This window comes from Carassius auratus, chromosome 14 (assembly GCF_003368295.1).
Source record: "Carassius auratus strain Wakin chromosome 14, ASM336829v1, whole genome shotgun sequence".
NCBI lineage: Eukaryota > Metazoa > Chordata > Actinopteri > Cypriniformes > Cyprinidae > Carassius > Carassius auratus.
In genome coordinates this window covers 31,105,545-31,131,888 of record NC_039256.1, presented here as the reverse complement: position 1 = coordinate 31,131,888, position 26,344 = coordinate 31,105,545, and positions in this window count along the sequence as shown.

Sequence of the window (26,344 nt, the reverse complement as noted above, 5' to 3'; positions counted from 1 at the left end):
AGGTAAAAAAAATAAAATAAAAAAAATGATACAAAAAGTAGTCCCATTACATTACCTGAAATGAGTAACTTTTTAATACGTTTTCATCATGTAATCTATAATCTGTAACAGATTATACTTTGTAAGTAGATTGTATAAAATAAATCAATTTCACAACAATCAGCAAGCAAAAAGTACAGTGCATTTTATATGAGCTGAGAAACAAATCAGATTCACAATTCTAGAATATTCTTTAAAATAAATCAAAGCCAATATGTCTGCACTCAGATCCATGTAATGTACAGCTGTAATGTACAGATTCTGTCATATCAAATCAGATCTGTTCATTGATGCAACACTACTGTATCTCTGTAGAAAATGCAAGCTGATTCATTTTAAAGAAATCTGTGTCAAAAGATGTGGCCTCTGAGCCTGACATCACACACAGAGTTTGGATTTCCCTTCCAGATTTTAAAGTTTCTATAGATCTGTGCTGTCTTTTAGATTTTTAGTGATGTTTGAGGCTGGCTTTGAAGCTTCTTGTTTCTTTCTTCTTCTGTCCTTCAACTGGATCTTTTCAGATCTGTGAGCTTTTAAAGGCACACTGATGAATAAATTAGAAATGATTTAACTGATTTGCACTGAACTTCACAGCAACTCATGAAATTGCAAAACTTGTCAAGTTGTGTTGAAGTAGTTTTTGTATGTGTGTGTGTTCAAATCTTTCATTACTGGCAGGTTGATGGACTTAGGTGTTCCTTAGTTGCTTGAAAATATTTCCCTTAGTATCATGAGTCTATGCAGTTGAACTCCTCTTCAATATTTTACATCCCTCTTGTCTGTCCTCCGGTTTGACAACTCTGAATTTCCTGAGGCCATGTCCATCCGCTGACCTGGATGGAGCAAAGTGAGCTGCACCTGTGAAAGACTAACCATGTCTCTTCTATATTTAGATCCTCCAGGCTCCATAACTACAAGCTCATGAATGACAAGTCAACCTACTGCATGAGAAGGACATAGAGGAAGACGTCCTGTAGCTGAGATGTAAGTACAGAGCTCTATATTTACTATTTATTACTATAATAGCACAAAGAATGGACACAGAATTATATTGTTTTGAATCCAAATAGAGGATGTCATCATAAGCAATAACATTTACATATGTGGCAGTCAAGTTTATAGACAAGCTTTATGTTGACTTGAGGAAGCCAAACTTGAAAGTTGGAAGGTTTTCAGTTTGAAATGGCTTTTAAAACGTCTTTAATCTAAAAATGACATATATTTGGCATTTTTCTAGTATATTTTGACACATTGCTAGCATGTTTCTAACATTACAGCATGTTTATGACATGTTTTAACACATTGATAACATTTTCTAAAATTACAGCATGTTTATAACGTTTTAACACATTGATAACATTTTCAAAAAATTACAGCATGTTTAAAGCATGTTTTAACACATTGATAGTGTTTTCTAACATTTTAACATGTTTTAACACACTGATAGCATTTACATTACAGCATGTTTAAAGCATGTTTTAACACATTTATAGTGTCTTCTAACATTTTTACATGTTTTTAACATGTTTTAACACACTGATAGCATTTTCTAACATTACAGCATATTTAAAGCATGTTTTAACACGCTGATAGTATTTTCTAACATTACAGCATGTTTATAGCAGGTTTTAACACATTGATAGCATTTTCTAACATTTTAGCATGTTTATAGCAGGTTTTAACACATTGATAACATTTTCAAAAATTACAGCATGTTTAAAGCATGTTTTAACACATTTATAGTGTCTTCTAACATTTTTACATGTTTTTAACATGTTTTAACACACTGATAGCATTTTCTAACATTACAGCATGTTTAAAGCATGTTTTAACACACTGATAGCATTTTCTAAAATTATAGCATATTTAAAGCATGTTTTAACACACTGATAGTATTTTCTAACATTACAGCATGTTTATAGCAGGTTTTAACACATTGATAGCATTTTCTAACATTTTAGCATGTTTATAGCAGGTTATAACACATTGATAGCATTTTCTAACATTATAGCATGTTTAAAGCATGTTTTAGCACACTGATAGCATTTTCTAACATTTTAGCATGTTTATAGCAGGTTTTAACACATTAAGAACATTTTCTAAAATTACAGCATGTTTACAGCATGTTTTAACACATTGATAGCATTTTCTAAAAGGAATTAGCACATTTCTAGCACATTTTATCATGTTATCATGTTGGTTGCATTCTTTCTAGCATGTTTTATCATATACATTACTAGATTATTTGCTAACATGATTTAATCATTTCATGTATACTTATGGCACAATTTAACATGCTGTCATCATTTTTAGCATATTTTATGATCATTATTTGCACATTGATGTTTTAACATGTTACTAACAGATTTTTAATATATTTTAACTTGTTGCTAGCATATTTTAACATGTTGCTAGCATGATTTAGCATTGCAAGTGTGTTTCTGGCGTAATTTAACATGCTGCTAGCATAATATAGCACACAAAGACAAAAGCTCTATTAAGATATCCATTCAGTAATTGTAAGGTCTCATAATAATATATTATTATTATTATTGCTATTAATAAAAATAATAATAAACATAAATAAAATATCAGTATTGCTTTTCAAAGCCAACAGAATTCTGTAAGCATTGTTTCTTGTACGTTTTTTAGGCCTATTTCACTACTTTTCAGTGTCTTGGCTGTTATCCACTGCTTATGTAGTCTGGAGGCTTCTCGGGAATCCTGCTGTCTGCGAGTCCTACATCATCAAAAACCTCAAGCTGAATTTGCATATTTGCTGCTTAACCAGAAAAATTCTAAAAGGTCCGGTGAGGTCTGTAAATGTCTTGGGTTTACACAGAGGTGAAGAGTGTAATTGCTACACCAGATACATGCAGAGACAAATATATGTAAGCCTTGCTTGAAATTCCATTATGTTGGCACTTTCACACTTCACCTTTAAGTCTAGGTAGAGTAATTTGCACATGTTAACGCTACACACTAAATTCAAAACAGGTCTGTGAATAGAGAATAGAGCTGTTCAGGCATGACCTCGATTTGGAGGCTAAGCTGGAGGGATAACTCAACATGGGTCGCCTCAGGACATTTCCAGTGGTGTGTCTTAGTTTTGAGAGTTTTGTTACTCATACCTACCTTGAATTTTAATGCTTTACACTTGTAAATTGCTAGAAAGATGCTACATAAGGACCGCAACGGTTCTCTGATTATTTGTAGTCTTTATGTAGAAACTGAACATTATTGACAACATTATTATCTGTTATCCAGGGCTTTAGGTAAATGGAGTGATGTTCGGTTCATGAACGAATCATTCTTTTGAACCGATTCTTTCTGGTGAACTATAGTTGAATCATTTCACCAAATCAGATCTGTCTGAAAGCAGTTACTCAATCAATGTTGTAATGCTATAAACAATGTTCAGTTTATTGCACAGACTGATCGTTGAACAATTTATTTGCAAACTGGTCTGATCCGATTTCAGCTGTTCTTGAGTCTACAGCTCGATTCTAGTTAACATTTTCCTGAATTGCATTTGTCTGACTCTTGAAAGATAATATTTAATTAGCTCTACCTTGATCTGTGCACTCTATCCACCGCTATAACATGAAAGTCTCTTCATGAAATGTTATCTACAGAGTTTATTTTAATCAAAAAAACACTAGTTTGTTCTAAAACCCTTGAGAAATTCTAGATGAATCCCACGGCTAAAAGAAAGATTTTTTCCCAGTTTATACAGTAGTACCTCAAACTGAACATCTCTATTGACAACACATTAACTGCTATCGACAAATACTTCACATGAGGTGCATCATATCATCCTGTCAGGAACAGAGAGTCATCGGGTGCAAATCAAAACAATGGCATTGTGTCGCTCCTCCTGCTTGTTGTTCAAGGGGATTCTTCTTCTTTCAGATTCACTTGTTGTTAACGAACTCGTGTTCATCCATCAAGAACAGCAATGGCTCCCTGTAGTCCTCCCGCTTCTCATTATAAGTGCATCTGCACATCTCTCTGCTGACCTGCCGCACTGCTGCTCATTTCTGTGATTGATTGTTCGTCAGATGATTTTTTTGCTGTAATGGAGACAATCAGAGGTGGTCCGTCTAAAGCTTTTTCCAGACAGCTCATGTAAGCAACACATTTATTTGGGCATCCATAATAACAGGTTACAGTGTTTCCACTACACATGTAAGTGGTACGGCGCTGTGTAACTGCAATTAGAAGATTGGCTTTTCTAAATTTATAACCGAGAAACTGATTTTGAAAAAGTATTGTGTCTCTAGTGTCACTGTCTTCGTGATTGCTTCAGATTTCTGAGCGTTTAGAGACAAATGATACTGCAGTGGCTGTATTGGATAAGTTTTTTGTAATATTACAGTATGTATTTTGCAAATGCAAAGTACTTTGCAGGAAGTTTGGGGCCACACTGTTTTACGTTTTGCCAAAAATCATCAAATTCATGTTTACGTCTCACTTATTGGTTACGCTTTGGGATAAGGTTAGACCTTTACACTTAATTTTTTTTCCTAAAAATCATATTTTTCCATCCAAATCACTTTGTGAGAATTCATTATTATGCCAAGTATATATCATGTCGCCATAGTGCATGTCCTTCATTCTGAATTCCATTGAAAGTGTACTGCAAGTGAAACTCCTTTAAATCCTTCAATATGACGCAGATCAGTTGCACAAAAAAGTTGAACAAAAGTTATTAAAGGTGATTTTATATAATGTTTTGAATATGTTTGCAGATATTCAGAAGACATGCTAAGTTCACATACTCGTTTTTGTGAAAAACAACTCTACAGCCAGTTATTCTACTTTAAAATGTGTGTTCCGTGTCGGAATGTCTGTTTTTGTTTTGGTCTGTGTGACTCCGCCCCCACTGCCAGTTCAACCAATAGGAATTTGACACTCCAGGTTGGCAGTTGGTGGAAAACACAGAGTATTGCAGCCATGGAAGCCAGCAAACATAATGGGTTAGAGCTCCTAGATTCCTAAAAAGCCTCGGCATCTATCTAAAAATCTCTGTGACCAGAGGAATATTAAAATACAGATAATCAACTCATCAACTTACACTGTAATGCCTGACACCTTGCATTGTCAATTGCACTCGTTCTATTGCATGTCCTCAATCTGAAAACCTGTGTGAGTGTTGCATCTGAAGAGAAACTCTCCAATATTTTGAATTTGGACACTTTTTGAGTATTAGGCTACATACTGTATCTTTAACATTTTCCAACCCAACTATTTGTTCTCATGTAATGCTTAATTAAACTTTACAGAAAGGTACAAAAAAATATACAAGACTGGATCTCTGCAACTCTTTGGTGTATTTACACTAAATTGTATATGTGCCAGTGTAAACATTCCCTAAAAATACTGTCAAATACTGATGCCATCTATTAGTCAAAAGTTAAAATCTGTTTTATGGCAATAAATGACTCTCCTTGCATGCCCCTCGGAATAGGGGAAAATTGGAAACAGGAAAGTTGCATTTTTGTCAAAGACTACGTCTGGATTGCATTCAAAACTAATTATTATAATGTAATCGATCACTTACATCAAGACTTCCAAAGCTTCACAGTTTTAAATCACTTCTTGGGTCGACATTTCATTTTGCAAAGTTAGACTGTTTGATTTATATGCTGTTTAATGTTTCATAATCTCGTTATTTTACATATGCATCTGCCTACATTTGCAATAACTTGTTCCTGCTTCATGATTCAGATGTGTAATAGCATATAACAGTAAAAACCCAGAAAGCTGCAACATCCGTCAGTGGCAGGAGAAGAGTTAATCTAGCTTCCGTTGTGGTCCACCACAAAAATAAATCTAGCTGAAGGTCATAAGACTTCTGTTCCCTGAGCATGTTGTGGAACCCAATCTATCATTATATCCTCTCAAGTCAGGACGCCTCCTCCAGTTGTCCATCACACCAACAAAAAAAAAAAAAAGAAGATCTCTGTGGGTGTATTGTTTCACCTGTATAAAAAATGCCACAACAAAATGTTCCAGATCCCAGGGGGGCTTGCAAGCAGCGTCAGCGAGCAACAGGAACATACATGTTTACAAGTTTGTTCCTCTGCCAGTGTCAGATCTGAGCCCGTGTGGGCTTTGTCAGATTGAAGAGATGTCACATCTCCCTCAGGCACCGATGCCACCTGCCAGTTTGAGTCTGTATGCCGTTCTTTATGCATTAGGAGAAATCACTTTGGAAAATAAGTTTTTCTCTTCATTGTCATACAGGAAGTTAGCATACATGCTAACATCGAATCCCAGTGAAAGGAGACTGACGCACAAGCAAGGATTTCATCTTAATCGTCTTATTCTTAAAGATAAGATTCTTCAGAGATGTATCTTTCGTTTTTGGTGTCCCATCTTTAATGTGGCTCTCTCTGTGTGTGTTTCGTCAGCTGTGTGTATGTTGCTTGACAAGGGATTATTAATGACTTTATTTCTCCAAAATGGCATATTCTTGCATCATCTCAGTTTTTATCTCATCAAACCAGACAGTAACCGTTATTCTGAATCTGTCATGAACACAGATAGGACGTGTATGTCAAAAGAGTCATTTTGCTAGCCATTTTAAGGTGTAACCCATTCTTCGATATACACACACACACAAACACACACACACTCTCTAAAAGAGTCACTGCGTATCTCACAAATATGTTTTATTGACATTTCACTTTGTTACTGCGTACACATCAATGGTTATTATCTGTCTACATGCCTACGTTCTCCTCTATCTCTCTCTTTTCGGACACCTATGGCATGCAAGGTGGGACAATCCCCGCTTCCCATCTGCCACGCGATCGATATCCAGCTTGAGAATTAAAGGATGCTGAAGTCTGTATCGATCTCGTGCCTCGGACAGGCCTTGTTGACTCCCTGAAGCACATTAAGACCTGTGAGAGATATTTAGAGGATGTGGGTATGTGATCTGCAAGAAGCCATTAGGAACCAATAAGCAAAGCCACGCGAATGTGAGCCATTTCCTGTGGATGTAATGAGATACATACACACACAATGGAGGCAATTGGAGATGATCTCACAATGTCCGATCTGCATTGACAACATGCATTAGTAGCTTTATTTGTCTCCCATTCTTGATATTGCAAAGCAGTTGGCCGATGATGTAAAGCAGGAGCAGTGACATTGCTTTACATAGAGAAAGAGTTAAAAAAATGGAAATTCTTTCATCATTTACACACCTTCTAGTTGTTCCAAACCTGTATGAATTTATTGTTATCTGTTGAGCACAAAAGATTATATTTTGAAGAAGGTTGGTAAGAAAACAGGTTATTGGTAGCCATTGACTTACATTGTTGTTGTGTTCATACTATGGAATCTTTTGTGCCCATCACCTGCCCTGAACGCCTCCCCACACAACCATTCACACCCTTCACAACTCCTGCAACCAGCCCTGAATGCCTCTCCAAACTACCGTTCACACCATTAACAGCTCATGCAACCCATCCTGAACACCTCTCCAATCAAGCACTCTCACCATTCTCACCTCCTGCATCCCCCCTCTCCCCCACACCTGCAATTCAGATCAGCGAGGATGCGGTGCGCCAGGTCTTCCGGAAGCAGAAAAGGAAAAAAGCACCAGGCCCAGATTGTGTTACACCAGCCTGTCTGAAATCCTGTGCTGACCAGCTGGCCCCCATCTTCACACAGATCTTCAACAGATCGCTGGAGCTGTGCGAAGTCCCTTCATGCCTCAAACGTTCCACCATCATCCCCATCCCTAAGAAACCCAAAATTACAGGACTAAATGACTACAGGCCTGTGGCTCTAACGTCTGTAGTCATGAAGTCATTTGAAAAACTGGTGCTGGCCCACCTGAAGGACATCACTGGACCCTTGCTGGATCCTCTTCAGTTTGCCTACAGAGCAAACAGGTCTGTGGACGATGCAGTAAACATTGGACTGCATTATGTTCTGCAACACCTAGACAGACCGGGGACTTATGTGAGGATCCTGTTTGTGGACTTCAGCTCGGCCTTCAACACGATCATCCCAAACCTCCTCCTGCCCAAACTAAATCAGCTCTCCGTGCCCACCTCCATCTGTCAGTGGATCAACAGCTTCCTGACAGACAGGCAGCAGCTAGTGAGGCTGGGAAAATACACATCCAGCACCCGTACAATCAGCACCGGAGCTCCCCAGGGCTGCGTTCTCTCCCCACTGCTCTTCTCCTCTGTACACTAACGATTGCACGTCTAAGGACCCCTCTGTCAAGCTCCTGAAGTTTGCAGATGACACCACACTCATCGGCCTCATTCAGGACGGTGACGAGTCTGCTTACAGACAGGAGGTTAAAGAGCTGGCTGTCTGGTGCACTCTCAACAACCTGGAGCTTAACACCCTCAAAACAGTGGAGATGATCGTGGACTTCAGGAGAGACCCCCCTGCACTCCCCCAACTCACCATCATGAACAGCACTGTGACTGCAGTGGAGTCATTCAGGTTCCTGGGAACCACCATCTCTCAGAACCTGAAGTGGGACATTCACATTGACTCCATCGTAAAAAAGGCCCAGCAGAGGTTGTACTTTCTCCGCCAGCTGAGGAAGTCTAACCTGCCACAGGAGCTGCTGAAACAGTTCTACTCCACCATCATTGAATCCATCCTCTGCACTTCAGTAACTGTCTGGTTCAGCTCAGCTTCTAAATCTGACCTCAGAAGACTACAGAGAGTAGTCCGGACTGCTGAGCGAATCATCGGTTCAACTCTCCCATCTATTCAAGAACTGTACTTATCCAGAGTGAGAAAAAGGGCTGTCAAAATCACTCTGGACCCCTCACATCCAGCACACTCCCTCTTTGAACTGTTGCCATCTGGTCGACGCTACAGAGCACTGAGCACCAGAACAACCAGACACAGAACCAGTTTCTTCCCTCAGGCAATCCATCTTATGAACAGCTGACAATAATGGCGAACACACTACACTTTATATTTATATACACACACTTTATTTATCTAACACACATACTTAGTATACACTTAAATTTTGCACACAATATATATGTACATACATAACTTCACTTTGTAATATACCTGCCTACAATTGTCATTTGTATATTATCATTCACTGTCTACATATTTGTATTTTTTATTCTTTTATTATGTGTTTTATGTTCTGTCGCTGTCATTCTGTTGTACTGCGGAGCTTCTGTCACGAAAACAAATTCCTCGTATGTGTAAATATACCTGGCAATAAAGCTCATTCTGATTCTGATTCTGATTCTGATTCTGAAGTCAATGGCTACTGTCAACTGTTTGGTTACCAACTTTCTTCAAAACATCTTCTTTTGTCCTCCAAAGAAACTTGTGATGAAAGAAATGACACAATTTGTTTTTGGTAGAACTATCCCAGTATTTTTTGCACTGTGTCTTTGATTTATTTTTCCCCACATTTGTCGGCAAATGTTTCTTGAAGTATAAAGAGTGCTGTTGTTACAACATACCTTGGAAGTATAATAGAAAACACTTTCTTCTGTTGATAATCTGTTGTTATAAAAATGTTGATATTATTCTAAAACTATAAACATATGAGGTCATTTTAGTCATTTTTTAATTGAGCCTTTTTGATTCGATTTTAATCATTTTATATAAATATATCAAATAAATGTTAATTTAAAAGTTAGTTGATTATGTTAAACAAAGTTTTGTTCTTGAAATACATCTCTCCTACTCAAGGCTGCATTTATTTGATTTTTTTTTTTTTTTAAGTATTAATATTGAAATAAAATTGGTTTATTTGTTGTAATTAATGAAGACAGTTGTGCTGCTTTTTTTTTAGAATTTTTTGTGCCGTTTTTTTTTTTTTAGCATTTTCACACGCACCGTGGTTTTAGTCGAGTGCCCGACAATAGAGTAAATGTTAATAGTCTTTCATTCTAAATTCCAAAACAAAGGACAAGAGAATTCCTTAGCAGCAACATGCATTTCATTTCAAAACATGAATCCAGGATGATGAACAGACAGAAACTAAAGGTATACAAAGACAGGCAATCAAATATCAATAAAGTGAACCCAATTAACTAATTAGGGCAACCCAGGAAGTCTAGGTCAAAGGAAGACTAAGCCACGAGAACGCAACACAAACATAAGTCCATAACTGTGACAGTTCTCCCTCCCGAACCGGCGCGTCCTTGTGCCGATAATTCAATTAAATTCAATTCAAGTTTTATTTGTATAGCGCTTTTAACGAAACAAATCATCACCAATCAACTTTAGAGAAAAGTACATTTTTACATTATGTAGTAGTAGCTTATAAATGGTGACTGTCAGTTTGTGTGCATATGACAGGATTTTTCAGAAAGATTAATACAAGACATAGTCAGCCAGACCATGAACACTATTAACAGCAATTATTATATGATGCAGTCACACTTGTAGCAATGTTTATTAGTTCTGTTTGTTTATTCAGGGTCAGCATCATCTCTTCTCAGATGTTCTGGATCCAGACTGGAGCTTGTGTAAATCCTAAAACAGAGAAACGAATAGAGACATCATTAGCATAGCTGCTGTTCCAACAAAGTTAAATTAATTAGTTTAACCCAAGCTATAGAATAAGAATGCACATTTGATCAGATGCAACTGCAGTCACAATTTAAGAGATGCATTATTGTTTTTAGATACACAGCGATAGTTTGTAGTTTACAGTAATATGATGTATGCATAAAAGTGTTTTATAATTACTATACCCTGCCTCCAGTTTACTCACGCGTTTGAAGAGGAAACGTCACATGGAGCCTGTTGCATTCTGGGAAGCAGTATCCCGTGCAGTGTCTTCATATGCATACATCACATTTCAGCAAACGTAGCAGGTAATCCGGGCATGCCATGCATACAGAACATTCACTTACTATTCACAGTATACACGCAGCATAATTAAACCTGCAATTTATTCTGACTGAAGCACAGTAAGACATTAGAGTTTGATATTAAAACATCTTGACAGTGATTGCAACTACATCCTAACGGATTCATCCTCTTCCAGAAAATATTACCTGAAATTTATCCCACATGTAGTCAAACATCTGATTTACTCTTTTAATTCCAGACAGAATGTTATGAGACTTAAGAGAGACATCTTCTCTAATCCACATCGAGCCCACCGTTCATGAAACACACATCTAATTAGGATTCAACTCGACTTTTGATTTTCATATTTAGTGTGTGTGAATATGAATGAAGGTGAGAGGGTTTTTGGTGAATAAATGTGGAAGACTCATTAGCGGGAATAGATGTTCTCTGAAGAGGCTGGGAAGATTACTGTGCTCTTGAAATCACTTTCACATCTTCTGTCCGACCGTGAGATTATTCAGCAGGAGTCTGAGGGAGTAGGTTAGGAGGAATGGATGATTTAAGGAGATTTGGAAGCTAACTCAACCCCGGATTTCCAAAGCCATTGTGTTATCCTGTGCTGAGGATATTGAGCTCTGGTTTTAGGAGGTGAATGGTTAGTATTGAGTCTAGGAGACCTTCTTTAAAAAATCTTCAGACACATGCAGCACTGATGGAGAGATTGACTAATTGCACCAAGCATTAGCGCTGTTTTTCACACCTGCTTTATGCTGATTTAGCACCTGCGCCACTAAACAATTTATGCAAACCAGGTAACAGCACGCAGAATTACAGCGAGTGCAATTTGTAGAGCGCAATTCCCTGCTTGTAGGCTGGTTATGAGTGCTGGGTTTTGAGGGGAGCAGCGGACCACCATGATCTGATTGTACAACATCTCTGTGATCCAGACACCTGGGGCCGAATTACAGAAACATCTCTGAATCCTGCAGCATCTTATCAGTTTAGTAACCATGGAGACTTCAGTTAGAATGTTAGGAAGACTTCTCAGGGCTTAAGATTCTCTCTCTCTGTCTCTCTCTCTCTCTCTCTCTCTCTCTCTGTATCATATATATAAAAAAAATCCTACTTAATTTAGTATTTGTGTTATTTTACTATAGTGCATACAGTTACATGTTAAACATAACTTTTTTTTTTTTCTATAAACTACTGATGACATTTATTCCCAATTTAAAAAAAAACTTTTTTTTTTCTTTTTAGAGAAATTTTCAATACTATGTAATTGGTCAACATAAAATAAAAAAATAAATAAAAATTTAAAAAGACGTTTATATTGAGTCATAACTTCAGAAAAGTTAAGATTTCAATATTTGGTGGAATAATACTGAATTTCAATCAGAACAAATGAACAAATATTTGCTATTTTATTTTACCAATTCATATTTTCTGGGAGAAAAAAAGGTAAAGGACATTCATTTTATTTAAAAATTTGGAAGAAATATTATCAGATCATTACAGTTTTTTTTTTTTTGGTTTTTTTTTTTTTTTTACATTTTACTCAAACCCATACCTAGTAAATCAAGATAATCTGATCTAAATGTTTTCCATTGCTGTATACTAATATATTCTTAATCAATATTTTGAAATAGCTTTTGTTTTCATATTTTCACTTTTTTTATGACTGATTTTGTCAGAATATATTTCTATTATAGCTTTAATTTATTTTAAGTTTTAGTCATTTTAGTCAAATCAAGTGAAATTGTATTTATAAAGCAAACATTTAACACAATCGTAGTTGATTCAAAGTGTTTAAAAATATAAATTAATCAGGATTTAAACGAGAAATAATGGGTAGATATTACTTGAAGTTCTGTTTATTAACCTACGTTTAAGATTTTCAGCTTCAATTAATTAACATTTCAGTTAACAAATGACTCCTTTTAAAGAACAAGACTAATTCATACCGAAAGTAGACTGGTTAAACTGGAGCTGGTTAGTGAATTGGATGGAAAATGAGCCTATACTAAACCTGTATGTCCAATTCACTGCAGATTATGAGCTCAAAACATTTTTACCAAAGGGCATGATTTGAAAATGTATATATTTCCATGCTTGCATCATGTAATTAACTTCATATGTGTGTTTTATTGACATAGTAAACTTGCTACGAAGCGCACCTGGTAAAGCATTGCACTTGCAATGTCTGTTTATTAAAAACACTATTTGTGAAGGTTTAGCATAGTCTTTAGTGAGGGTGCACATTATTTTCAATCACAACAAAGCATTAGCTTTTCAGTGCCACTCTCCGGACATCTCATTTCTGAACTTCCACAATTCTTTTACAATTCATGCGTTTTGGATGAAACTGGGCATACTTTTAAAGCAACTTACTAGACATTTCATAATAAAAGCACTGCAAAACATGCAAAAAACAACGTAATGTGTGTATATATATATGTGTGTGTGTGTGTGTGTGTGTGTGTGTTTTAAATGACAGGTTTTATTGAATGTAAACAGGATTAGATCATGGCTTATAAACAAGCATGCACGAGGACTATCTCTATAAATTTAAGCTTAAAAAAAGTGTATGTTTTTTTTTTAAATTGCAAGCACATATTGACCTTGCACATTTAAAAAAAATAAACGTGCCATGAGCCTTTGCCCCGCAGACTCCATGCATTAAATAATGTATTAGTTTTATTTTTAGGGGCTAGTGCTGTTTAATAATAATTGCAGTGCACACTGTACCTGTTAATCTCTGTATTACCCTTTTTCCTAAGCCCTCTATCATTTCTAACAATCTGTCTCCTCCCCCAGCTGAAAACATTTAATTAACAGCTAAAGATTAGACTGTGGAGATCCAGCAGTATTAGAGATGTCTGGCGTGACGGGGCTCACAGCTCCACTGCAGGAAACAATGTAAAAGCAGCGATGCTCACGAGAGAGAAGGATAATAACCAGATACCTCAGGCAGTATAACACAGTCCTCCACTGTAAGTGCATTACTGTAGACACCTTTATTCCTTGTTTTTACAAACGGAGGGTAATGATTTTCTGTGGTGAACAACAGCATGTCACAGATGCAGATTTATCTTGTGTTTGTTATCATTCCTTCAAGATGAAGATAGGACTGTTTTGGTGTGTGCTGAGCTTTTCAGAGCATTTTGGAATATTTCCTTTTTACGAATGTTTGCTTTAATAAGTATGTGTTTGATTGAACAGATAATTGTCTGTTGTTCTTGATTATGATTTGCAATTGACAAACCATATTTGAAATGTACCCACCATTGTATACTAAATTCTTGTGTTACATTACAGTGTGTTATCTTGAGTATATTCTAGATGACTTGTTTTAAACATACCATATTGATATTTTGAGAAAGAAAATATATTCCACTTTTTTATAATGGCATCATAAAATGAATCAAACGTTATATGACTCCAGGGTTCTCCAAACGAAGGAACTGCAGTGGTTCTGTTAGTTACTAAATGACTTAAATGTCAAATAAAAATACTAAAAATAGAAATATTTTATTTGTTTACCTGCATGTCAAGCTGACCATTAACCAACATCAGAGAACTCGAAACATGCGAATCATTGGTTGTTAAATGATTGAAATATTAACTTCCTCAAGGAAATATTTTATGTCTAAGGCCGGTGACACACTGGCTGCGTGGCGTGAGCGTCGCGTGCCTGGCGCGGCGCTGGCGTGCTGCTGCTATAGAGGGAGACCGTTGACAGACCAGGCTCTTGTCTTCATGCAGCGGTGGATCTACCGGGGTGGCAAATGCCACCATAAAAGAAAGCCTTGCCACCCCTGCTGCCACCCCAGTTGGCAGCAACGAGTTAAAGGTTATGGCCAATTTGAAAATTTACGAGCGAATCTTTCATGATTCGTGATCCTGCTCCGAACTCCCGAACTGATTCAAATGATTTGCTATTTCCAAACTGACTCAAATGATTCGCGATCTGCTCCGAACTCCCGAACTGATTCAAATGATTCGCGAACCCCAAACTCTAATAATTTACAAAGTATTAATATACTGTAATATTTTTTGTTGTTGTTGTTGTTGCTATAAAAACAGACCTAAGCCATCAATAGCCTTTAAAATGGCTTAAAATGCATTATATAAAAAAAATAATGAGGCAATAATGATTGGTTAATAATAACACTGTTAAAATACATAATGTAGGCAAATACAAAATAAACTATTTATGTACATGTTATTACAAATGCCATGTGATTGCTGCTGTTACACTTACAGGACAGGATACTGGCCAAACATTGCATTCAAATATTCACTTAATCTTTCATTTTTGGACACCTTTTTGGTATCTATGACACAGGCGTTATAATTTCTTCAACAAAAAAACGTGCATATCACAACCTTTACAAAAATAAACCATGGTTTTATCATAGTAAAACTGCTTAGTTTCCTTTTGCATGATTTCTGAATCCTTGAGACTATAAAATAAATTAGAGTCATAATAGTTATAGCCACAGGTAAATGTCGAGAGCTACAATTGTGATTTGTAAATAATACAATTTATTCAGTTAGTTTTTTATTTGATTAAAGTTCGTTTTTTCACCCCTATAGTAGGTTTTTTTTTCCATCATCATATTTGAGGAAGGGGGGCACGACAATAAATCCTGCTTATGGGAACCCTTAAGGTGTTGTTATACACGTCTCTGGGAATGTGTGCTTTACCACAGACACACACACACACACACACACACACACTGAACCATGCGTGGTGTTTTCAGCTCTTCACTATATTAACACATGATGATTGCTACACATGTGGATTTCACCATTTCATTTGATAAAACTATCATCATTCATTCGTATCGTATACACAGACTGACAGAAACTGCAATGTCTTTATGACAACCTGTTAAAATAAAATTTTGGTGTAACTTTGAAGAAATTCAAACAGAAATATAATACTATTGCTCAGAAGAGTATGCTATACTTGATATGCTATACTTCCTATTAGCTAATAATAATAGTTTATTAATAAACACAGAAACTCTGGTTACAACCCACCAAAATAAAAGTTTGGTCTAACTCAAAGAAATTATGTAAGAAATTGCTTAGTAAAATATACTTAAAAAAAGATATACTAAAACATTATTTTAAAGGAATATCACACAAGTTTTCATAGAAGTTTTAATTTAAACTTGCCAAAACAATAACACCATATTTTTCAGAAACAATTTCTCAAAGTACATTTGTATTTGTGCCTATAATGTTTATTTATTTATTATTATTGTCAGCTAATAAACCTATGCTTCAGGGACCATATTCATATAACATCTAAGGCTAAATCTAGCTCTTGACTGGTTGAGTTAGATGATGATTAACACTAAACTCCCCAGCTGGAAATGTCATTGGCTGTTAAAATCTTGTGTTTCTTATAATAAATTGACATATTGATAACACTGAATCTTTTATAATTCTCTTAATTACATGTCGATGCAAACTGTATGCATTAGTGAGTGTGTGGTGCTTATGGGGTATGGTCACTTATTCCTTATATGAACTGTTTCAAATGCAAGACATTGATTGCATGAGATTAAGTTTGTAAATGATAGCCTGTGTCCTTTTGTAGTTTGCACATATATTTATCATCAATCTATGATAACTGTGACTAAATTCAGTATATATACGTCTGCCATATGTTGCCACCCCTCAAAAATTCCTGCCCCCTTCTCGCCACCCCATCAATATTTTTCTAGATCCGCCCCTGTCTTCTGGACAACAATATCAACTTTTTTCTACACACCTACAACTACTCCTACTGATAAAGGACACCGTCAAAAGTATTGACGGCGAAATAGATTGTTTGACAGGTGCAATATTTGAAAATCAATAATTATTTATTTATTTTTTAAATTACATTTATATCTCAATTTATGTCAACCTATAGATTTTCAAATATCAAAATATCATGAATTCATATGTATTTGTGTACAAAATGACATATAAACACATTTTCCTATTATATTTTGCCTGGAAATGCTTCCAACAAGCGCGCGTGTCGCGTGAAAAATAGGCGTCGGTTCTATTTATTTATTTATTTTTTTCAATTCAAGTTTATTTGTATAGCGCTTTTTACAATATAAAAGCAACTTTACAGAAAATTATGTTTCTACAATATTTAGTAGTAGCTAGTAGTTTGTGCACAGTATTTCCAGTGTGTCGCCGGCCTAACTAAGGCTGACAAAAAAGTTTGGGAATCCCTGGATTATACAGTATGAACAAACATTCACGATTACTTAAAGGGAAGATTCAAAAGAACAACATTTATGTGAAATAGAAATATTTTGTAACATTATAAATGTCTGTAGCGTAACACATAATTAATAGATTGCATCCTTGCTGAATAAAAATATCAATTCTTTGGTTGAAATAAAATAAATAATCTTACTAGGCCAATGCCTCCAGCAGCTTTTGACATGTCAGCAATTACAAATTACACCCTAATTGAGTTAAATATTATTCAATTAGAGATACAAACAGGCATTTGTAACACCTTTGATATTTAAAAGTATGAATAAGGATTGTGATAAATGTAACACTATACAACACAACACTATAATGAGAATGGGTATTTAAATGACTTTTTTAATATTTATTATTATATTTACTTTACTATTCACCATTGTTACTGTCAAAATATTACATTAAAATAATTTAGACTGATTAGAAGTATCATTAGATTCGAGTAAAACAGTGGCAGGGACATTATTTCACCAAGTAGAAACCGATTTTTCTGGTATTTCATATTATGGCTCTCCAAAGCCGAATGTCTCTGATTTCATGCATGCTGTTCTCTGTCCCTGTTGATTTTGTCTCTTCTGTGGCTGTGCCCTCTCAGTCTTTCTCCGTCTGGATGTCTGTAAATTGCTTTGACAATGTTGAAGTCAGGAGCAGTTGAGCATACGATGGCTGCCGTTCATCTCAGGGCTGTTTTTAACACTGCAGCTGTGTTTGGCGCCTCAGATAAACTTTTCATTTTTTATGCTGCTGCTTGCAAGCTGCTTACCCACAGGGTAATATCAAGATTCAGCTCCTGTGCCCGTCGGTAAGACTTCGAGGGTGTTCCTGCGTGGCTGGGTCTTGATATGGTCTAATCTTCAGGCTGTGTTTTGCTGGCTCCTTGTCCTACAGTCATTTCAAGGTGTTATTTTTCACTGCAGTTCTGTGTTGACCACAAGACACATGAACATTAATCACAGCCGGTTGTTACTTCAGGCACTTTCATTGGAAATATTACACTCATTGCACATTTTGCTGACATTTGTCATTAAAAGCTTCTAGTTCTGCTTGCTTAAAGTGAGAGTAAGTCCTCTGATGTGACGAAATGGTTACTGAATTGTTTTATAATCTCAATCAATAGTGCATGTTTCATTTAAACATTGGCAGGGACAAAATTTAACATTGAATTATTATTTATTTGAGTGATTTTGTAATATCAGAAAGTGTTTGTAAAAGGTAGTTTTTGTTTTGTTTTGTAAAAGGTAGTTTGGTGAAATAAAAGACATGGTTACTAGTTAAAGTATGGTAACCACAAATTAACCATGATTAGCGAACATGCTCCAAAGTTCTGATCTGAATCAAAAGATTCACAAAACCACTCCAAAGTTCTGATCTGAATCAAAAGATTCACAAAACCACTCCAAAGTTCTGATCTGAATCAAAAGATTCACAAAACCACTCCAAAGTTCTGATCTGAATCAAAAGATTCAAAAAAACGAACTCCAAAGTTCTGATCTGAATCAAAAGATTCAAAAAAACGAACTCCAAAGTTCTGATCTGAATCAAAAGATTCACAAAACCACTCCAAAGTTCTGATCTGAATCAAAAGATTCAAAAAAACTAACTCCAAAGTTCTGATCTGAATCAAAAGATTCACAAAACCACTCCAAAGTTCTGATCTGAATCAAAAGATTCACAAAGCCACTCCAAAGTTCTGATCTGAATCAAAAGATTCACAAAACCACTCCAAAGTTCTGATCTGAATCAAAAGATTCAAAAAAACTAACTCCAAAGTTCTGATCTGAATCAAAAGATTCACAAAACCACTCCAAAGTTCTGATCTGAATCAAAAGATTCACAAAACCACTCCAAAGTTCTGATATGAATCAAAAGATTCACAAAACCACTCCAAAGTTCTGATCTGAATCAAAAGATTCAAAAAAACTAACTCCAAAGTTCTGATCTGAATCAAAAGATTCACAAAACCACTCCAAAGTTCTGATCTGAATCAAAAGATTCAAAAAAACTATTTCCAAAGTTCTGATCTGAATCAAAAGATTCACAAAACCACTCCAAAGTTCTGATCTGAATCAAAAGATTCACAAAGCCACTCCAAAGTTCTGATCTGAATCAAAAGATTCACAAAACCACTCCAAAGTTCTGATCTGAATCAAAAGATTCACAAAGCCACTCCAAAGTTCTGATCTGAATCAAAAGATTCACAAAACCACTCCAAAGTTCTGATCTGAATCAAAAGATTCACAAAGCCACTCCAAAGTTCTGATCTGAATCAAAAGATTCACAAAACCACTCCAAAGTTCTGATCTGAATCAAAAGATTCACAAAACCACTCCAAAGTTCTGATCTGAATCAAAAGATTCAAAAAAACTAACTCCAAAGTTCTGATCTGAATCAAAAGATTCACAAAACCACTCCAAAGTTCTGATCTGAATCAAAAGATTCAAAAAAACTAACTCCAAAGTTCTGATCTGAATCAAAAGATTCAAAAAAACTAACTCCAAAGTTCTGATCTGAATCAAAAGATTCACTGACCTTCTCCAAAGCTCTGATTTGAATCAAAAGATTCACAAAACCACTCCAAAGTTCTGATCTGAATCAAAAGATTCAAAAAAACAAACTCCAAAGTTCTGATCTGAATCAAAAGATTCACAAAACCACTCCAAAGTACTGATCTGAATCAAAAGATTAAAAAAAACTAACTCCAAAGTTCTGATCTGAATCAAAAGATTCACTGACCCTCTCCAAAGCTCTGATTTGAATCAAAAGATTCACAAAACCACTCCAAAGTTCTGATCTGAATCAAAAGATTCACAAAACCACTCCAAAGTTCTGATCTGAATCAAAAGATTCAAAACCACTCCAAAGTTCTGATATGAATAAAAAGATTCACTGACCCTCTCCAAAGTTCTGATCTGAATCAAAAGATTCACTGACCCTCTCCAAAGTTCTGCTCTGAATCAAAAGATTCACAAAACCACTCCAAAGTTCTGATCTGAATCAAAAGATTCACAAAGCCACTCCAAAGTTCTGATCTGAATCAAAAGATTCACAAAACCACTCCAAAGTTCTGATCTGAATCAAAAGATTCAAAAAAACTAACTCCAAAGTTCTGATCTGAATCAAAAGATTCACAAAACCACTCCAAAGTTCTGATCTGAATCAAAAGATTCAAAAAAACTAACTCCAAAGTTCTGATCTGAATCAAAAGATTCACAAAACCACTCCAAAGTTCTGATCTGAATCAAAAGATTCAAAAAAACTAACTCCAAAGTTCTGATCTGAATCAAAAGATTCACAAAACCACTCCAAAGTTCTGATCTGAATCAAAAGATTCACAAAGCCACTCCAAAGTTCTGATCTGAATCAAAAGATTCACAAAACCACTCCAAAGTTCTGATCTGAATCAAAAGATTCAAAAAAACTAACTCCAAAGTTCTGATCTGAATCAAAAGATTCACAAAACCACTCCAAAGTTCTGATCTGAATCAAAAGATTCACAAAACCACTCCAAAGTTCTGATATGAATCAAAAGATTCACAAAACCACTCCAAAGTTCTGATCTGAATCAAAAGATTAAAAAAAACTAACTCCAAAGTTCTGATCTGAATCAAAAGATTCACAAAACCACTCCAAAGTTCTGATCTGAATCAAAAGATTCAAAAAAAACTATTTCCAAAGTTCTGATCTGAATCAAAAGATTCACAAAACCACTCCAAAGTTCTGATCTGAATCAAAAGATTCACAAAGCCACTCCAAAGTTCTGATCTGAATCAAAAGATTCACAAAACCACTCCAAAGTTCTGATCTGAATCAAAAGATTCACAAAGCCACTCCAAAGTTCTGATCTGAATCAAAAGATTCACAAAACCACTCCAAAGTTCTGATCTGAATCAAAAGATTCACAAAGCCACTCCAAAGTTCTGATCTGAATCAAAAGATTCACAAAACCACTCCAAAGTTCTGATCTGAATCAAAAGATTCACAAAACCACTCCAAAGTTCTGATCTGAATCAAAAGATTCAAAAAAACTAACTCCAAAGTTCTGATCTGAATCAAAAGATTCACAAAACCACTCCAAAGTTCTGATCTGAATCAAAAGATTCAAAAAAACTAACTCCAAAGTTCTGATCTGAATCAAAAGATTCAAAAAAACTAACTCCAAAGTTCTGATCTGAATCAAAAGATTCACTGACCTTCTACAAAGCTCTGATTTGAATCAAAAGATTCACAAAACCACTCCAAAGTTCTGATCTGAATCAAAAGATTCAAAAAAACAAACTCCAAAGTTCTGATCTGAATCAAAAGATTCACAAAACCACTCCAAAGTACTGATCTGAATCAAAAGATTAAAAAAAACTAACTCCAAAGTTCTGATCTGAATCAAAAGATTCACTGACCCTCTCCAAAGCTCTGATTTGAATCAAAAGATTCACAAAACCACTCCAAAGTTCTGATCTGAATCAAAAGATTCACAAAACCACTCCAAAGTTCTGATCTGAATCAAAAGATTCAAAACCACTCCAAAGTTCTGATATGAATAAAAAGATTCACTGACCCTCTCCAAAGTTCTGATCTGAATCAAAAGATTCACTGACCCTCTCCAAAGTTCTGCTCTGAATCAAAAGATTCACTCACACACTCCTAAGTTCCGATCTGAATCAAATGATTCACAATATTTAAAGTTCCAATCTAAATCAAATGATTTGCAAAAACCTCTCAGAAATACCAATCTAATTTAAATAATTTGTGTTAAGCGATTTGAAGTCTAGAACTGAATCAAATTATTTATGATATGCACTTTGCCTTCCCAAATTGAATATGATTCCCTATACATGATCTGATTGGAGCACTTCAAAACAGTAAATCGTTTTGTAACGCCATGGTTTAAATGATTTGGAGTTTTGAAAAGCTCAATTTCACTCACAACAACATGCTATTTAAAATCATTACAAGCAATTTACAAACTAATAAATGAATGGCTTGTTTAAACTGGTTTTTTGCTAGTGAATAGCTTGAAATCGAAGTCTCGAGTTTGAGTTTGAATCAATCGGGGCGGTTCCAATGAAGTTTGATTCACTTAATTGAATCAGTTCAACTGTTCCTCCGCTTTCTGGGTCTTCAGTCATGTTTGCACAATGCTGTCAGTATTTCAACTGGCTTAGCTCGCAAGTTTTATGAAATTAACTGAAATAAACAAAAAAAAAATGATGTTTTACAAATAAAATATCATTATTTCCATTCCAAAGACAACATCCAATGCTAATCTACTATCATTCAGGTGAGGTAATGGGTTTACTGCTAACTAGTGAAATCACTCCATATGATGAGCTGAAAATCAGCTGAAAGCATCCAGTCATTTAAAACAGTTGAAGTAATATTGGTAAAAAAGATTTGAGAAATTATTGTTGAATCTGATTGTATTAGTCTATATAGAGTGATAGTCGTTGTAAAAAGAGCAAATGGGAGAAGCAATTGAACACAAAACAGCTTAACAACAGAGTTAAAGAGAGGATAAAATGTATTATTCAACTGAAATGTGAACGTATGTTTTAAACACTTCGGCTCCTTGTATGTTCTGAACTATGTCAATTTAGTAATAGATGGTGTTCAACTTCTAGTAATTTCTTAGTTTGATGGTCACGCTAATCAGCTAAAGCTTTATACATGTGAGCTCCTGTGGCCTTTGCTCAAACCCAAACAAAACAGTCGCACACATGGTATTTATCCAAGAATCAATGGATCCTTTCTGTTGGTTAAGCAAAGCCTCTTCCAGGCACAGAGCTAATATGATGGTAATTAACCAAAGTAATGAGGAGCCCATGTGTTATTCTAACTGTATGGTGCCATAAAATTAGCTAGATGAAATAATAGTTTGTTGATTCTTTTTCTCCAAATGGAGAAATCAAGCTTAAGGAAATGCTGTGACTGTTACTGGCTCTGTATGTCAGGCTTTGACAAGTTATCTACATATAGTAGTGGCCAAAATTGTTAGAATACTTGGCATATTAAAGAGGTTTCAGTTGTTTTTGTTGAATTGGGTATTACAATAGCCCTTCCCTTAAAATGAGCTATTGGCTAAACTACCTGCCCCCCATTAGAAAATATGTGTTTTGTTGTTTTAATTATAAATTAAACTACACTTTTGTTACATTTATTCTTAAAACAAGAAAAAAGAATATTCAAAATATATTCCTTTAAAATAGTATCATAGAAAAATGTTTGCCAGTGGAGACAGAAATTACAGAAATAATAGAGACACTTAACTTGTACTTTTGTTTTGTATTTTTGCTTTAGGAACTTCTTATTGTTTAAGAGTGTATTTCTATATATTTAAACATATGTATATGAAAGGGTATGTATACTGTATTTGTGTGTGAAAGGGTGGATGGATTTTATATATGGATATAACATTTTTTTTTTTTTTTTAACAATATTTGCATCTTTTTGGTTGTTACTTTGCAGTTTTACCTCCTGAGGTAATTTCTGCATTTATTCACTAGTATTTCTAAGCAGAAATACATTGCAACACTATAAAACACACACACACACACCTTTAGCATTGTCCTAACGAGCATTCACAACACCTACCGCCATCTCGGTGAGCTTTGCACAACTAACATTTTCTCAAAAAAAGAAAAAAAAAAGAAAAATAAATCTACAGGCCAGTGGATTTTTATCAGCATGCAGCAGGTTTAAATCCATGACACTGCTCCCATTCAGTTTCATTCTGACCCTGTCCTTGCTTATTTAATCGCAAGAGAGTTTATAGACAATGTGGCCCTCTTCATGTCAGCTCAAGTTTGACACCGCTGGCAGAAGAAGTGTCTGCCGTGAGCCGCTCTTGATTTCTGTGCTTGGTAAAAGGCAGTGCTCATGAAGAGTGATTCGGCTCGAGCACAAGGCATCAAATGTAAGAGCTGGCAGATGATTCCATCAAGGTTTAAGGGTGTCATTCTCTTTTAGAGTCCCATAACCCCTGCAGGTCCCCGAATGTGACTTTTACTCTCTTATTCCACTCGTCTAGAGTTCTTGTGGTTATCACAGAATTCATGCATAGAAGACGAGATCCAGAGAAGGGTTTTGAATCTCAGCTGTGCATATCAGTGTCTGTTTTACAGCCTCTGTTTCTATCGGTGCGGCTTTCAGACATCAAGTGAATTATCACTCTATGACCCCTACATTTCAGTGAATCTGAAATTAATTTGTTTTAGGTGTACTTCTTGACCTGCAGATGTGTGGACATGTAATGTAAACGAACGTTTAATAGACACACACCGCTGGGATGTCTTATGCTAATCAAGGGTGCATTTTTTAAATCAAAAATACAGTAAAAACAATAATAATGTGAACTATTATACCATTTTAAATAATGGTTTTCTATTTTAATTTTCCTTAAGATTTAATGTATTTTTGTGATGCAAAGCTGCATTTTTCCAGCAGCCATATATCTTGTTTTTATGGTCACATGATCCTTCAGAGATCATGATATGCTGATTTATTATCAGTGTTGGAATCAGTTTTCCTGCTAGCTCATTTATTTATCTGGAACTTGTGTCACTTTTTAGAATTCCTTAAAAGATAACAAGTTTAAAAGAATGGAATTTATTCAAAATATAAATCCTTCTTTGTTTCTTTACACCAGCATCATGAACTCGGATGCGATTGTCAGTAGAAGTGCTCTGACAATAGCCACACTGCATGTGTGAAAGGAGCTGATTTGGGAGCTGTCAGCACTTCTAGGTCTCAGCTTAGGGACTTCCACAGCTGGACACCACAGACGTCTTACTGAGACGGTCGCTTGATGAGGAGAACCGATCGATAAACACTCCACTAACTCGCTTTCTCACCGTCACTCACTTTTATCTCCTTTCATTCTGTCTCAGTTCCTGTTTCTCTTCTGCTTTGTGAACCTGTCCACACACAAAGAAAGTGCTGAAACCGTCTGATCTCACGGCAATTCCTACATTTTTAAGAGGTGAATCTGTATGACCTTATTCGTACAAAGATTTGTGCTAAATCGTAGGTATTTTACGAGTTGCACAACTCTTATGAATATGTATGAATGACCTACACCTAACCCCGCCCCTAAACCTACCTGAGTTTTAGTCCTGACTTTTTTCTCGCAACTGCAAATTAATACCTTGTCATTTTCCCCCTTGTAAATCTGACTTCTTTTCTCCAAATTATGAAATATAAACAGTCCAATTCTGAGTTTATACCTCACAATACTGACATCATAACTCACAATTGCATGTTATAAAGTCAGAATTGTGAGTTTATATCTATTCTGACTTTAAAATACTAATTGCGAATTTATTTGAATTTAATTGCAAAATATAAACACACATGCCTTTTTTTCATCCATCAGCATTTTTCTCTTGTTTATCTGAATCTCTTATATTTTATTATTTCTACTTTCATAGCTTTGGGTCTCTACTTGTGGCAACAGCCAAAGCAGCCTTTTTTAAAACAATGAGGTTCGGTGGCAGGAGAAATCTAAAAATTAAACAAAACTGTAGATTTGTGACACGATCGTGAGACATGCGAGAATCTGTGGTGTCAAAAATCGAGTTACTATGTTTGGTTATGTGCAATTGTGAAGCAGACAACTGGGTTTTTTTGTAATACAATCTAAAGACCTTCAGTTCTTAAACAGGAGTTTTCATTGTGTTATAATGAGTTGTAGTTTATGCAGTGAAATGTGTCATTTGTCATGTTTTGCTGAGGCTGTGGTTGTCATATTTAGAGGAAATCAAGAGCAGCAGTGTTTATATAATATTCAGTGTAGCGCTCCAGCTGCCTTCACTTTCCTGTGACATCACTAAATAAAATACTAACAAATGTTCCCCCTCTAGAAGGAAATACCTAAGTACATTTTCAAATAAGTAATGCCAGTTACTTTGTTTACCATGTCTTGACTGACAGCTCTCGTGTTGCCATGTTCAGAGAAATCGAGTTGTGCGCTAAATGAACATGATGTTACTGTAGTTCTAGACTAAATATGAATATCATATCACTAGCACAGAAATCAGATTCAGTATCTCTCAAAAAGAATAAAAGCAGTCAAATGTAAACTCAGAATATTATACAAACCTGCAATAGTCAAACATATTAAATAAGACAAATATCTTTTATATACAGTATGTCTTTGCTACTGACATTCGATGATAAAAATTCAGCCATATTAAGCAAAAATGCC